We start from the raw sequence: 16,103 nt of genomic DNA on the forward strand, positions 1-16,103 counted from the left end.
CAGGCAAGAACAGTGGAGTGGGTTGCCATTTCCTTCTCCAATGCATGAAAGTGAAAAGTCAAAGAAAAGTCACTCAGTTGTGCCCGACTCTTAGCGAACCCATGGAGTGCAGCCTACCAGGCTCCTCTGTCCATGGGATTTTCCAGGCAAGAGTACTGGAGTGGGATGCCATAAGTTTGTCTATTTAAACGTGACTCTCAAAAGTGTAGAGTCAAGTTCAGGAGTCAAGTTCTTCACGTATGAAGAAGCCTTATGCATCATTCCAAGGTCTAAGTTGTAACTATTTCCCTGAGGTCAAATTAACGAAAGTCCATACACTTAACCACACACTATAACGAAATGTATTCATCTTGTCATGCTGCAATATTAATTCTATATATCTAGCCTGGAAAGTATTTTTAGTTGGCAGAAAATAACACACACAAAATTATAGGTTCTAAGGTTCTGCTCTGGCGACAATGTAAGTTTAAACCCACTTTGTTGCCAAAATCTCTGAATACTTGAAGTTTTTTAAAAATGTGTTTGGCATTTTTAAAGAGGTTGCTAACCTTCAGCTCAAGATCAAAGCCATCTACAGACAGATTAGATGTCATGAGTGTCAGTTTCTTCAAAGTCTGAAACAGTTATCAGTGTTTAGAAGTCAGATGTCATGCCACTTTCTCATATGGTGCCAACTTAGTGGGCTGCTGAATAGGGTCATCTCATTGAGAAGCACTGCTCTTTCCTTCACCATGTTCCCCCTCACAGCTCCAAACTGGTTAGTCCAACTTTTTAGGCATTTGAGTTTGATTTGGGTTATATGTGACAAAAAAGTACTCAGAAAATAAGATTTTATCATGGAAACACCATTGAACTAGCAATCCCTAGTTGGATACCCTCAAGCAAGATTCTTATTTGTTCTGAACTTCAATTTCAATATCTGTCAAATGAAAATTAAATAGCTTCTCCGTATACATAATGGAATATACAAGGAATTGTGTTTTCTAAGGAATACACAAAATAAGAGAGCTATAAATTTTGAAAAATTAAATAATTTTAAGGGGTACTGATTGGCCAAGACTCTCTTTGAACTTATTGTTTTAGATGAAGTGTAAGTAGTACCAGAAATGAGAACAGCCTCTTTCTGTTTTATTTATGTTTGTGTTATTTTAATTATGTTAATTTCTAATTTTTCCTCTTTGTTTTTGAAACCTTAGTAATAAATATAATTTTATAGAATATTGCATTATCCTTATTTAAATTAACTATTTTAACTCTCAAGTGAATGATGTATGTAATGTAAGAAAAATGAACATTTACATGAAATGAAAAGAAAAATTTATAATTATGTTATCAATTAAAAAAATACTCCCTGCTATTCATATTGTTGTCAGAAAACTTGCAGCTAATCATTGACTAGATCTATATTTATGATACATCAAATCATTCAAGAAACACTTACTGTTTATTATGTTCTATGCATTGTGCTTTGCTCTGCAGAAAAATAGTGAAGGATAAATGTGCTACAAGAGGGCAGCAGGTATAAGCCAACCAATTTCCCACCCACCCACTATACACCACCAAATAATAATAATTATAATAATATTTACAAGTTGAGATGAATGCTAAGAGGAAATAAAGAAGGGGCTGTGATAGAGAGCGCCACAAGGACCAACAACTTAGAAAAAGTTCCATTTACAATGAAACCTGAAAAAGAAATTTACAAATGCTTTAAGCAGGGTAGACCTCAGTGTGTTATAGTGGGCCCAAGGAAGGCCACTGAGGATGGAGCCAGAAGTGTACAGTGGCATGAATGTGCAGAGATAAGCTGGAATCCCTTTATCCTGGACTTCTCAGGTCATGAGAAAGGATTTGGTTTTAAGTTTTAAATAATATGTAGGTTTAAATTGATACTTTGGAACTGTGGTGTTGGAGAAGAGTCTTGAGAGTCCCTTGGACTGCAAGGAGATCCAAACAGTCCATTCTAAAGGAAATCATTCCTGACTATTCATTGGAAGGACTGATGCTGAAGCTGAAGCTCTAATACTTTGGCCACCTGATGCAAATAACTGACTCGTTCCAAAAGACCCTGATGCTGGAAAAAACTGAAAGCAGGAGGAGAAGGGGATTACAGAGGATGACATGGTTGGATGGTATCACTGACTGGATGGACACGAGTTTGAGCAAGCTGGTTGCTCAAGCTGGAGTTGGTGATGGACAGGGAAGTCCGGCATGCTGCAGTCCATGGGGTCACAAACAGTCATTTATGATGGAGCAAATGACCTGAACTGAACTGAACTGAAACTGGCTTGAGACTCAACATTAAAAGAAAACAAAACAACAACAACAGAAAAAAAAAAACCCACTAAGATTATGGCATCTGGTCCCATCACTTCATAGTAAATAAAACGGAAAAAAGTAGAAACAGTGACAGATTTGATTTTCTTGGGCTCTAAAATCGTTGTGGATAGCAACTGCAAGCATTAAATTTAAAGAGGTTAGCTCCTTGAAAGAAAAGCTATGACAAAACTAGACAGTATATTAAAAAGCAGAGACATCACTTTGCCAATAAAGGTCTGTCTAGTCAAAGCTGTGGTTTCTCCAGTAGTCATGTACAGTTGTGATAAGTGGACCATAAAGAAGGCTGAGCACTGATGAACTGATGCTTTTGAACTGTGGTATTGGAGAAGACTCTTGAGAGTCCCCTGGATTGCAAGGAGATCAAACCAGTCAATCCTAAAGGAAATCAACCCTGAATATTTATTGAAAGAACTGATGCTAAAGCTAAAGCTCCAATATTTTAGCCATTTGTTGTGAACAGTTGACTCATTCGAAAAGACCCTGATGCTGGGAAAGATTGAAGGTGAAAGGAAAAGAGAATGGCAGAGGATGAGATAGATAGCATCACCAACTCAATGGACATGAAGTTGAGCAAACTCGGGGAGGTAATGGAGGACAGGGAAGCCTGGTGTGTTCAGTCCATGGGGTCACAAAGAGTTGGACATGATTGAGTGACTGAACAACAAACAAAATGCTTTAAGAAGATTACTCTGTCTACTGTGTGATAAATGAATGGTCAGGAGTCAAGAGCAGAACTAGAAGTTCTAATAGTAGCCCCTGTGATGGGTACTAGTGGCTTAGACTGAGTTGGCAGTTGGGGATGGACTTGTCAAGAACTACCAGTAGGCAAGCTATAATTGGGTAATTGATTTGGATTTTGTTGTTGTTGTTATTTTATCAGATGGAGAAGCCTAGGGAAGGAGCATTTCTAAGAATACAGAAGTTAGGGAGATATCAAGATTTCTACTTTGGACTTGGTAATTTAGAGATACTGTAATTCATGAGGTTGCAAAGAGTCAGACACGGCTGAGCGACTGAACTGAACTGAACTGAATGACACATCTGGTCATGTATGGATGTGAGAATTGGACTGTGAAGAAAGCTGAGCACTGAAGAATTGATGCTTTTGAACTGTGGTGTTGGAGAAGACTCTTGAGAGTCCCTTGGACTGCAAGGAGATCCAACCAGTCCATCCTAAGGGAGATCCGTCCTGGGTGTTCATTGGAAGGACTGATGCTGAAGCTGAAACTCCAATTCTTCGGCCATCTCATGTGAAGAGTTGACTCATTGGAAAAGACCCTGATGCTGGGAGGGATTGGGGGCCAGAGGAGAAGGGGACGACAGAGGATGAGATGGCTGGATGGTATCACTGACTCGATGGACATGAGTTTGAGTGAACTCCGGGAGTTGGTGATGGACAGGGAGGCCTGGCGTGCTGCAGTTCATGGGGTGGCAAAGAGTTGGACACGACTGAGTGACTGAACTGAACTGATGACACATCTGGGTGGAACACATCTGGGTCAACAGAACACATCAATGAAATTAGGGTTAAGGAGATCTTGGTCAGCACTTTCATTAACAGGCTGTAGTAATCCTTGACCTCTGTGGTTATTTTTGAAATGGGCTACTTCACTCCCCAAGGCTCACATTTTTCTTCTTTAAAATGCACTGCTATGTCCAGAAATTCTTAAATAATGTAGTGGTTCTCAAGTATTATGAATGATACATAATTGATGCTTTACAACAAGAACCCTAAACCCCAAAAGATCTTGAGTCAACCATTTAAACAGGTTTGTTTAGATTACCATCTTGACTTTACTAAGCTTAATTTTTTTACCCCTAAAATACACAGAAGAAACATTAACTATGATTCAAAATTAACTAGAGAACTGCATTTGCAGAACACTTCTGTCAATTAAGATTGATTACTTCAATTAAAAAATTAAAAATACATGTTGATTACTGATTGAAATCAAAAGATTTTTTAGGTTTAAAGAAATTCCAAAGAGAAATCAATAGACTTCTAATTTTTTTTCCTTTGATTTAATTCCAAAAGAGTCTTTGAATCCTGAATTAGTAAGTTTAGGGTAACAAAATGCTGTTGGCAACATTTTTTGTTTGTTTTTTTAGACTTTTGCTTATGCTGCATTCTCTGCATGGAACACCTTGCTCTCTTTGGGGAACAGCATCTTCAGTAGGCAGCTCTAGTGACAGCCACTGCCACCTTGGATACCTCTCTGCATAATCCATCCTCCTCCTCCTCAGACTGTGTGTGCACTTATGGAGAAGTGGATGCATAGCTTCTTGCATACATCTCTATCTCAACATTTGGCATTTGATTTTAAATTATCAGTCTATTTGAAGACTATGAATTCTCCAGCACTTAGTATTATGCTGAGCACAAGGAAGACAAGAGTTAGGGAAGAAATCAAGAAAGTTTTATTTTATTTTTTTTTAAGAATCAGTCTGAATGCATTTTGCCAGATACCAATTTCAGAACTAAAAGGAAGCTAAATACAAGAATATGGAATGATAATATTAAATACTCTAGTTTGTCTGTAAATTTTTTTTCTAATATTTATAAGAGCATCTTGAAATAAGAAGGAAAAAAAGTCTATTAGCAACATGAATCTTTTATTAGTTCATCTCAGAAAAGCTGATAAACAAGCATTTTAAAGATATCATGACAATTATGTTCTACATGAATCATTTTCTAGAATTTGAATTTTAAGACAATTTGGTTAGCTTTATGACAATTAAATAAGCAGGACTTTTCTGTAAACTTACATTTCAAGAAGAACAAAATTCAAGCACTCTTGCCTCTTTTGTCCAGAAGACAGGTTAATATCAAAAAGTAAAATGATTTGGACATCTTCATCACCAAGATCAATGTTTAATTTATTCTTTTAAATTGATTCCTCTTTACTTTTTTTTTTTAACTCACTTACATCTTAGCAGTCACCACCCCTAGAATCATAGTTAGGTGAGTTCTTGTTTGTATTTGTGTGCTCAGTTCTGTCAGACTTTTTGTGACCCCCCTAGACTGCAGCTTGCCAGCCTCCTCCTCCTCCTCCAGGCATGAATACTGGAGTGGGTTGCCATTTCTTTTTCCAGGGGTTCTTCCCAACCCAGGGACCAAACCCTTGCCTCCTGCATTGGCAGGGAGATATTTTACTGCTGAGCCACTGAGAAAGTCTGCAGGTGAGATTTTAGTGAGAGATAATTCTTGCCATTCCCAAACAGGATGAAATAAGGGCACTTTTAAGGTCATACATTCACCAATTTATGAACAAATTGCATTGCTCTAGGAAATCTATCCAGAGAAGGCAATGGCACCCCACTCCAGTACTTTGCCTGGAGAATCCCATGGATGGAGGAGCCTGGTAGGCTGTGGTCCATGAGGTTGCTGGGAGTTGGACACGACTGAGCAACTTCACTTTCACTTTTCACTTTGATGCACTGGAGAAGGAAATGGCAACCCACTCCAGTGTTCTTGCCTGGAGAATCCCAGGGACGGGGAGCCTGGTGGCTGCTGTCTGTGGGGTCACACAGAGTCAGACACAACTGAAGTGACTTAGCAGCAGCAGCAGCAGCAGCAGGAAATCTATCATCTGGTTGTTTAGACATAATGTTCACTTTTTTTTTCCATATAAATATTGCTAAAGATGGTCCTTTCTAGAGTTCACAAAAAAATTACTTCATGATGGGTCAACATATCTTCCTCCTTCCATATTTGCAACTTCATGGTAGAAATAGGGATTCCAGGACACTACATGATACATGGTATTTCTCATGGTGTGGGACAGGAACCACAGTAAAAAAGAGGAACAGTAGAAACAGGAGATCCACTTACAGGAATTTAAAGGACTGTAGGGATACAGCTTTCTGTTAGTGAAGTCCTTTTTATCATATAAACACTTCTCCATCATATATTGCTTTTCCACTCTTATCAGATATTTCCCTTCCTTATTTCCTTCTAATTATCTCCACTTCTAATAACTTCTTTAAACTCATTTGTTGCTACTCTAGCCTTGGGTTCAGTGTTCTAGCACAATGGAACTTCATTTCCTCTTCACCCATGAGCTGTACTCATCTCACCTCAGGACCTATGCACATGTCCTTATCGTTTCCTGGAGTTTCCTTCCGCCATTACTCATCTGCTCTTGCTCCTTTCATCTAGTTAGTTTCTATTAACTCTGATTAGGTTAAACCCACCCTCTTAAATTTCTCCATTGTAACAATGGAACTCTTTCCTAACACTCATCCTAGCTAGAGCTTTTTTCTTAAATTTATTTGTGTCACTTTGAATTATTCCTATACTTTCCAATAAACCCAAGCTCCACGAGGACAGAAATCTTGTTTTTGGCTAATCATTACATCTGCAATACCTAACATGGTGCTGGCACTCAGGAAGCTCACAATAAATGGGACTTCTTTAGAAACAAATAAGTTAACAAATAATAAATTTTAATAAGTATCTAATAAAGTAAACAAATATTATTTAATTACAAAAGAAGGAATTAATCATGAATTAATGACTATAGCTTATATATTTCCTGAAAGATTTTTCTGTTCCTAGAACATAACTTAGAGTTTTTGCTGTGCTACTTATTCCTTAAAACAAGTAGACAGTTATCAAATTGCATCATCATTTTTTTATGGAAGAGAAAATAATGTGAAACTAGATAGCTTTCATTAAATTACATTTGTAATGCCTATTTTATCTCACATCTCAGTTCAGTTCAGTTCAGTCGCTCAGTCGTGTCCGACTCTTTGCAACCCCATGAATCACAGCATGCCAGGCCTCCCTGTCCATCACCAACTCCCAGAGTTCACTCAAACTCATGTCTATTGAGTCGGTGATGCCAGCCAGCCATCTCATCCTCTGTCGTCCCTTTCTCCTCCTGCCCCCAATCCCTCCCAGCATCAGAGTCTTTTCCAATGAGTCAACTCTTCGCATGAGGTGGCCAAAGTATTGGAGTTTCAGCTTTAGCATCAGTCCTTCTAATGAACACCCAGGACTCATCTCCTTTAGGATGGACTGGTTGGATCTCCTTGCAGTCCAAGGGACTCTCAAGAGTCTTCTCCAACACCAGGGTTCAAAAGCATCAATTCTTCGGCACTCAGCCTTCTTCACAGTCCAACTCTCACATCCATACATGACCACAGGAAAAACCATAGCCTTGACTAGACAGACCTTTGTTGGCAAAGTAATGTCTCTGCTTTTCAAGATGCTATCTAGGTTGGTCATAACTTTCCTTCCGAGGAGTAAGCATCTTTTAATTTCATGGCTGCAGTCACCATCTGCAGTGATTTTGGAGCCCCCAAAAATAAAGTCTGACACTGTTTCCACTGTTTCCCCATGTATTTCCCATGAAGTGATCTCATATATACCTACATTTAAAACATATCAACCTAGTGGAAAAAAGGTGACAATATGTGACATTCATAATTCTACCACCATAACCAAGACAATCCTTCCTCCTGACCTTCAGAATTCTTGTAAATATATTGTCACAGGCAACTATGACTTTTTTTTTTGCCACATGCAACTGATGGTTTTTGGCATCATGAAATGAAATTGACTTGCACCTTCTCAGAAAAGTAAAGAAAAATGTCTCTTTTCTTCTGTAACCAGCAAGATAAACTTTTCTCGGGAATTATGATAAGAAGAACACACTTTCTAATTACCCACACTGCTTTGGTTCTGACCATATATTAAGAATAGCTTTATGTATTTTTTTCTCCTAAAACTTTGTCATAAAAGGTTTTTATATATACATTAAATTTAATCTCTTCCTTCTCACAATGCATATCAGACATTTTCTCTTGTTATCTCAGATCTCAAACATTAATCCTGAAATGTGGGCTCCATCATTTAGGTGATAGGCTATCTTAGAACAGTTAGTATGGTAGCGAGAGTATCAAAAGAATTCTTATAGATGAAAGCTAGAGGCAGAAGGAGAATCAGGTTTGAAGTGATTTGATGTAAAAAAAACTTGATGGGCCATTTCTGATACTGATGATGAAAACAGCCACAACTGAATGGATGTAGGTATCCTCTAAAAGCAGTGAAGGCAAACAAAATTTTTTTTCCTCCAGAGCCTTTAGGAGCATAGCTCTGCCAAAACTTTGATTTTAGTCCATTGGAATCTATTTTGTGCTTTTGTAAGTCATAAAGTTTGTGGTAGAGCAGTGATCAGAAGCACTCATCATGAGTTTAAGAGATTTGCCGAGCTCATACAGTGAATGGAGAGTCAGAAATAAACTCACACAACCTGACAACAAAATCCATTATATGTAACTGGTAATGTAGAAACAACCCAAAACTGCACACACACACACACAAAGATGAATATATAGACATAGAACAAGTATAAATGATTATGTAATTATATATATGCATACACAGGGCTTTCCCAGTGACTAAGTGATAAAGAATTTCCTACCTGCAATGCAGGAGACGTGGGTTCAATCCCTGGGTCAGAAAGATCCCCTGATGGAGGAAATGGCAACCCACTTCATTATTCTTGCTGGGAAAATCCTATGAACAGGAGGAGCCTGGGGGGGCTACAGTCCATGGGGTCACAAAAAGTCTGACACGAGTGAGCAATTGAATATGCACATGCATACATATGTTTTATACACAAATACACACACACCAGACAGTACTGTCTCATTAATTTTTATTATTTTAAAATAGCTATCTTTATGATAATGAAAGTACAGAGAAAAACTTGGTTTCAAAGTTCTGCTAAATACAGTTTATACAACCCGTTTCATGGGATACTGAAAATATACTGTACACAGTAATAATCAAAAGAAATTATAGTTCTACCAGCATTATTCTCAGGTTATAAATTGATTGTGGATTATGGATTTTACTATGTGTGTGTATCTATTTCCTTTTAAAGCACTGGAAATGTTTATAACTGTAATTGTTGCTAACGATTGCTCATCAATTCTTCATGATTTAGATACAAGGAATCCTGAATGCAAAACCAGCCACAGCAGACAAGAAGTGATAACCAGGTACTTAGGAATGTGTAAACAAATAAGAGAAGTAGTTGCTAGTACAATAATGAGCTTAGGTAATTGGAGAAATGGGGAATATCTCCTAAAAATCAGGCTTTGAAATAATTCGCAAGAAACTTTAAAATTATTTTAGAGAGGATCAGATGCACTTCCTAGAACCAGGAAGAAGAGAGATCAATTTGCAACTCCATCATTTTCCAGCTGGCTGATATTGAACCATTCACTTAACCTCTTGAACCTGCGTCTCATCTCATAGAAAAGCACACTAATATCTACCTCCAAGCCTGTCATGATGATGAAATCAGCCAATGCATGTAAATCACTTAGGAGAGGGTAGTTGTTTAGCAAGTATTATTTCCTTTCTTCCTCTCTGCAGTCTCCACTGATACTTTTCTGCATTCTTTAGAGAGATAAATTCTAAAATCTGTCAAATAAAATGCCTTTAAATGATATGCAACATAGGGTTCTAAGTCAAATTTTAAATAAGCAGTCAAATAAATTTAATTATGTTCCTTTATTGTCAGGCTTTGTAGAGCTTTAGTCATTGTATATTGTGATTTTTTGAGGGACATGTGTTATAGAGAATCATAGGAGACAAGTTCAATGAAACATACTGTAGAAACTGCACATTTAGAGGGAAAAATTGGAATAAATCATTAGGACAAAGGAACTTAGGGGTATGTCTTTGTTGTTGCATAGTTGTATTTACTTTAACATAAATATTTAGCATTTAAAGAACTTTGTTCTGGTTGTACTTTCTTCTCTACAGAGTGTTGAAAGAATAAAATTGTAAACTGTACACAAAGAACTATGTAGAGTTAAAACTGCCACATAAGCTTGAGAATTAGAATTATACTGCTGCATCATTTGATCTGCCATTTGTTCCACCATGTGATAGGAATGGAGCTGATGGTTTCTAAAGAAAAAGTAAATGTAAAGAAAAAGTACACATCACTGGGCTCAGAGGCTACAAGGTGAGAGGTTGTGGATGAACAGACACAATTATCCCTGTGAGGAAATAATTCAATCTGAAACAAATGTCTTGTATTTGGAGAGCTGGCCAAGTTCAGTGCATAAGGGCCACAAGCTCTTTTAAAATTTTCATTGAATTTTAACCCACTATGATAGTCCAAAATTAACTATAAGATTATCTGTCTCATAATCCACTCATATCTTGTTGACAGGTCCCTTCTATCTGGAACACAATATTGAAGGAGGAGAGATAAAGACAGAGAGAGAGAGAGAGATCAATTGATTTTTTATTTTAAAAAATTCCTCCAAGTTTGATCTGTGAAGTATTAAACCCAGGAGACCCTTCCCCAAAAGGAATTGTCTAGGGTAAATCATAAAACTACCATTTCCCTTCTAGTTGTTCCACAAGGTACTTTATCAATCTAAAGAATCCTTGAAGTCTTGCAATAAAGAAACATACTTAGTCTAATTCAATGTTTCCAAAATGATTTATCACAATAAACATTATATGCAAGAAATCTACAAAATGGTACTGAATAAAATCACTCCAAACTCATATGGGGAATTCTTGATGGGATAATATTCAAGTTCCCAAGAGCTTTATAATTCCTGGATTGTGTATGATTCCCTGGGAGGATGCAGAAATGGCTTATTGCCTCAGTATCTTCAGGGTCAAGACCTTCTTTTCTGAGAGCACTATTCAGGCCCCACAGAGTAAATCTGTAGCTAGTACAGGCTAGACCCTTAGAGCATGGGACAGGAGTGCAGGATGAATAGATTGGAGGAGAGAGGCTGCTTCTAGCGGATCAATTTTCACAAGGAAGTCATTCCATTCTCTATCTCAGCACATGCCAATTCTTCTAGTCAGCTGTGGTATCTGCATTTGCCACTCCAGAGGGATTATGCATTTACTTCATGTGGAGCAAAGGGCTGAGACGAGAAATTGCTGGTAAATGAGACACCTGTGACACTTTGTATAAGCATGATTATACAAGGCCCTGGCTTCCTAGCTTCCCTCACCATTGCAGCGGTATCGTTTCCTCCCTCAGCACTCCAGTAGTGAGCAACCTAGAAGGGTTCTGTAGGTTGTTAGGCTTGAAATGGACCCTGGAATCTGGTAGTCAGGCTTTGCCTACTGAGGCAAAGTGCAAGAGAGAAATGAAACAATTAACCATAAAATTAAGACCCAAACTCTAAGCAACAAGAAAGAATATACATTGGCTTTTTCTAATGACTATTGACACATGGCTCTTCCGTGGCTTACCATGCTTTGACTGTTTACTGTGCTAAGTAACACACACACACACACACACACACACACACACACACACACCTATCTATCTATCTACATAACCTAATTTATCCCTCACAATAATCTTCCAGTGAAGGGATTTCCTATAATGGTTTTACAAATTGAAAACTAAAGCTGAGACGGAAGAAATGGCTTCCTAAATGCCCTGTGGGAAAGTGTCAGACCAAGAATTCAAACAGATTTAGCCAACTACAAAACCTATATTCTATGTCTATTATGGCATATCGCTTCCCTTCCTGTGTAGGTTATCTTCTGCTTGCTTCTCTAGATCCATTCTCCACAGTTTTCCATGTTTTCTTTGTTCCATGAAGATGATGTATAAGAATTATGTTAATGAGTTTCTTTTTCTCTGGCTACTGTTTCGATCTGGCAAACAGGTAAATTGGCAGAAAATTAGAGGAAGATGCTTTAAACAGGTCTTTTTCTATCATTACTGTTTTTTCTGCAGGGAGCTGATTCTATGTATTTTTCTGTCTCAGAATTTTGATAACCCCTTCCTTTCCTCTTCACTTCCAGCCAAGAGCTGGCATGTTGGATTGCATGCAGAGACGGCTGCAACTCTTCCTCTTGTCCTTGTATAAATGTCCCTTTGCAACATGACCTTTTCTCCACTCCAGTGTAGAATTGCAATCTATTTTCCTGCCCTGTTAATGCGTGTTGATTTTCCCCTTGCTTTAAGCAAGAGAATGCAGAACAAGAGACAGATTTTATTTAAGTTCTAGAGCAGTGGCTTCAAGAGGCTTTACAGAGTCTACCCTTTCCCCCCTGGATCTGTGACATGCTCATGTAAGGAGCCCAGTTTGGCTTCTTGACAATGAATGACCAAAGAGAGCCTGACCCAGCCAGCAACCAGAACTGATCTTCAGAAACATGGATTAGGTCATCTGGGACCATTTAAATTCCATCCAGTCTGCTGGATCACTGCACTTAAATGTGTACTCTCAGGCACGAAAAGAAGAAGGACTTTCCAGCTTACCCTAACCTAAGTAGCTAACCCACAGAGTTATAAGCAAACAGAGAGTTGTTATAAACACTAAATTTGGGGGTATTTTTGTTCAATTCAGTTTGGTTCAGTCGCTCAGTTGTGTCTGACTCTTTGCAACCCCATGAACCACAGCACGACAGGCCTCCCTGTCCATCACCAACTCCCAGAGCCTACCCAAACTCATGTCCATTGAGTCAGTGATGCCAGCCAACCATCTTGTCCTCTATCGTCCCTTTCTCCTCCTGCCCTCAATCTTTTCCAGCATCAGGGTCTTTTCCAATGAGTCAGCTCTTCGCATCAGGTGGCCAAAATATTGGAGTTTCAGCTTCAACATCAGTCCTTCCAATGAACACCCAGGACTGATCTCCTTTAGGATGGACTGGTTGGATCTCCTTGCAGTCCAAAGGACTCTCAAGAGTCTTCTCCAACATCACAGCTCAAAAGCATCAATTCTTTGGTGCTCAGCTTTCTTTATAGTCCAACTCTCACATCCATACATGACTACTGGGAAAACCATAGCCTTGACTAGATGGACCTTTGTTGGCAAAGTAATGTCTCTGCTTTTTAATATGCTGTTTAGGTTATAGCAATAGATAGCTGATAAAGTAACTGAACTTCCCCATGCCTTTATGGATATCCTCTTATAAGCCCTCCTCAAATTATCTGATTTTGAGTATGCCGTGGACATATTCTTCCCATTTTGAGTACAGACCCTGGCTGATGCTCCTACCATTACAGTTCAATGAAAGACTGCTTTGGGAGAAAACTAACCTAGGTTCTTTCTCCCCATGCTCCTGAATCAATAGAAATATTTCTCTAGGAATTCCTAATTAAAATAATTAATAGTTACATGCAATAGATACTTGGTAGCAATTATATTGCTTGTATTACTTGTAATAACTGTCATTGCAAAACTAGAATTAGGTATTTTTAGCCTCATTTTACAGGCAAGAAAGGAGAAAATAAAAAAAGGTAGAATAATTGCTTCAGTATATTGCTAGTAAATAGCAGAATTAAACTTAGGTCTTCACTTCCTCCAACATTCATGCTCTTTCCACTTCATCAAACTGTCTCAGAGATTGAAATTTTAGTTTAAAAGCCAGCCAATAATAGACCTCAAGCACAGACACTGTTAACTTGGTAATCTCTGGATTTCCACTCTATAAAAGGTTTTCTGAAGATATAATTTCTTCTTCCAGAGAATAAAAGATGAAGGTTATAATAGTGGAAGCATATTTCAACATTATCAAATGGATGTAACTTATTTAGCCTTCAAGAGTGGAAATTTCGAGTCACTGGTATTGCTGTATAATGAACCAGGGCCTAGAGTTTATGTGGCTTCCCAGAATATCTGCTTTAGAAATCCATCTTGTAGGACCCTCAGGGGTAAAAATAGATGCATACAAATAGAGAGGTAAGTAATTTGTGGTCCTTGTTTGCTTTGCTTTATATACTTAACATTAGATTTCTTGTAAGGGTCTCCGGAGATAGAGAATTTATGTTCACATAGGTCCCTGAGGGAATACACAATCTAAAATGACTCTAGCAGGCTCCTGAAGTATGACGGCAATGATGCCAACTGAAGGATTTGTGCTAAAGGAGCAGGCAGCGCACAGGAGATGAAATCGTATTTCTGTGTTAGAGAATGGACCACATTATTAAAGGCCAGTTAACAGAGGCTAGAATAACCACAGCAGCTTGTGTTTTAGGAAAAGCAGCAAGAATACAGCACAGTACAAGAACATGTGGACCCTGGAGTGAGATCAGCTTAAGCTTGTGTATTAGTTGTCTTCTCATTGTGTGGAACTGGGAAAATTACTTAGACTCTCTAAATCTCACTTTAATTCATCATGAATAAAAAGGATAACAATGACACCCATGCCATAAGGAACTATGAAGATTAAATGAGCTAATATGTGTAAAGAACTTACTAAAATACCTGGTACATACTAATGCCTAAATAATGATGATTTTTTAAGATCACTGATGTGTCTCTTCCAAGTGCTATACACATATTATATCATCAGTACTCCCCCATCTCTGTAAGGTAAAAATATTGTACTTTTTAAAAATTATTTTGAAAAGTGAGGGACTTTATCTAAGACCTTGCTGCTACTATATGTGGAAACTGGGACTTGATCTAACTCCTTTTGACTGCAAAGTTGAAAAGTTTCCTCCTTGTTACTGTTTCTCTGAATTACCCTCCCTTACCCAAAGAGGTGTGTGTATGTATGTGAATGTGGGTGTGTGTTGTAAGTGCACTGTGTGTGTATATTTAAGAGAGAACATTTCTCCCAGTCAATCTTGTCCAAAGAAAAGGCACAGACAACGTGCCACATTTTTGGTGGTGTCCTTCTAACAGTGGGGATGCATATGTCGTCACCCAAGAGTGTTCTCTAACTTCAATGACCCCCTTGCACATTATAGTAAAGCAGCTGCTGAAGGAATATGATTCCATTCATAGTTGCAGAACAGAAAGGAGATAATTGGGCTATGGAGAGAGCGAGCCCATGACCTTGGCCTCATTAGCAACATGCTTTAATCATCAAAGCCAAGTAACCACAGGTGGCTGTGGCCCGTGTAAATGTTCTGCATCTCATTTCCTGAAAATGTCAGTGTCTGAGAGTATAAATATTACTTATAATCCTGGGATGATTGTACAGGTACTAATGGAACAGTTTTATGGTATTGATTTTCAATAGCTCATTTGCTATAATCAGCTTAACTTCATCTGCTAGAAAACGAACTTCTAATTCCAGTCTGAGACATATTACAAGAAAATGAGTTTAGCCCAGTCTGCTGCCACTTTGAATCCTTTATGGAAGTGGACTGGGTATAAATCTTAAATAAATAAATCAACTTTAGACTCTTCCAGATTTTCATGATCTCACAAGATTGATTTCCTTTGCCTTAATATGTTTCTAATAAAAGGGTTATTTTCCTTTGAGACATGGTCCATAATCTTTTCCATATTTGTTATCATTGTCACAGACTTTCACTTTTCTATTTCAGGAGAAGTAAGGTTTCTCAGAGGAAGGTAGCTTTAATGGTCCATTAAGTCTGTATAGAATTAGAGAAATTGTAGAGAGAAGGAATGGTCTTTTGGGTGGGCCGGAAAGAAAATATGCATAAAAGTAGCACACCCTCTCATCCTTGAGAAATACGACATCACATTTGTCTCTCTTACTCCAAGTTTTCTGTCTTATTTATTTAAAGAATTGAAAAGTCTACTAAGAAGGAAAATGAACAAGAAATGTGGAAGGTGAACTAGTGCAGCAACAGATAGAACTAATAATAAAAAGCATTATTCAGAACACAGTATCAGTTCAGTTCAGTCATGCAGTTGTGTCCAACTCTTTGTGACCCCGTGGACTGCAGCACACCAGGCTTCCCTGTCCATCACCAACTCCTGGAGCTTGCTCAAACTCATGTCCATCCAGTTGGTGATACCATCCAACCATCTCATCCTCTGCCATCCCC

The sequence above is a fragment of the Bos indicus x Bos taurus genome, chromosome 22 (assembly GCF_003369695.1).
Source record: "Bos indicus x Bos taurus breed Angus x Brahman F1 hybrid chromosome 22, Bos_hybrid_MaternalHap_v2.0, whole genome shotgun sequence".
In the NCBI taxonomy this organism is placed as follows: domain Eukaryota; kingdom Metazoa; phylum Chordata; class Mammalia; order Artiodactyla; family Bovidae; genus Bos; species Bos indicus x Bos taurus.